This window comes from Colobus angolensis, unplaced genomic scaffold, assembly GCF_000951035.1.
Source record: "Colobus angolensis palliatus isolate OR3802 unplaced genomic scaffold, Cang.pa_1.0 Scaffold353, whole genome shotgun sequence".
Classification (NCBI taxonomy): Eukaryota; Metazoa; Chordata; class Mammalia; order Primates; family Cercopithecidae; genus Colobus; species Colobus angolensis.
The window spans coordinates 1,282,083-1,283,238 of NW_012116855.1; positions in this window are offsets into that span (position 1 = coordinate 1,282,083).

Consider the following 1,156-nt stretch of genomic DNA (forward strand, 5'->3'; position numbering starts at 1 on the left):
AGCCCAACTCCAGGAGAGGGTCACCTTCCCACTCCATCCACCCCTTCTGGCTCCCCGTCCATCCTGCTGAAAGCCACCTCCACCATTCAATAAAACCTCGCGTTCATCCGTCGAGTAGGTGTGTGACCCGATTTTTCCGGGACACTGGACAAGAACGCAGGATACAGAAAACTGTCACACTGGCCCTCTGCTCTCGTGAAAAGGCAGGGGGTCCATTGAGCTGGTTAACGCTTAAGCCATCTGTGGACAGCAAAGCTGAAAGAGCTTTGTAACACTGGGGTTGCAGGCACCCACCCCTAGACACTAACGGGGAGCTGGAGCCCAAAGCCTCGCCAGGCCTCTGCACCTGCCATTCTGCATGCTCTCCCTGGGGGTTTGAGCTGCTGGACAACCAAACAGGCCAGCCACACCTCTGCCACACGTCCTACTAGGAGAATCAGGGAATGCTCCCATTTCAGTATTATTTAGGCACTAGTTTTTAACTATATATTACTCTTGCCATACATATAATCAACAATATTAGTAAACTATGTTGGTTAAGAATTCCTAGAATTTCTCACAATTCTGAGTATGACTCTTCCACATTGCTTTTCAGTTGACAGTCACCAAGGTCGATGCTTCTCCATACATTTTTCTTTGTCCAATTAAGGGCCAAACTAACTAAAGACCCTGGGAGTTGGGCTCTTAAGTCAGTTTTACAATGATTTCATGGGATTCTACCTTAGAATTTTGTTTGGAACTTACTCAACCAGCTTGATCCATGCCCTTCTCATCTCCACCCACAACATTTGTATCTTATAGATTTAAAAAGTGTCCTTAATTTTCCTCCAACATCCTGAAACTTAATTTTGCAAGTTTTGATGCTGAAACTTTTGATTTTTTTTTTTTTTTTTTAACAAAGTGACAACTACATTATGATTGCTGCCAGGCAAAGAAAGGGTTCATCAGCATAATTTGCATCTCAGTTACAGAGAAGGTAAAATATGAGAAAGAAAAAGGCAGACCTTGGCATTGCTGAAATATGATAGTTAAAAAAAAAAACAATTTGCTTAAACATCATAAGCATGTGGAAAAAACTCATTAGAGTAGTGAGTAGATTGTTGAGTTACATGATCTCAGTTACTGTGTGTTCTGTGATATTTCTTCCTCTCTTCCC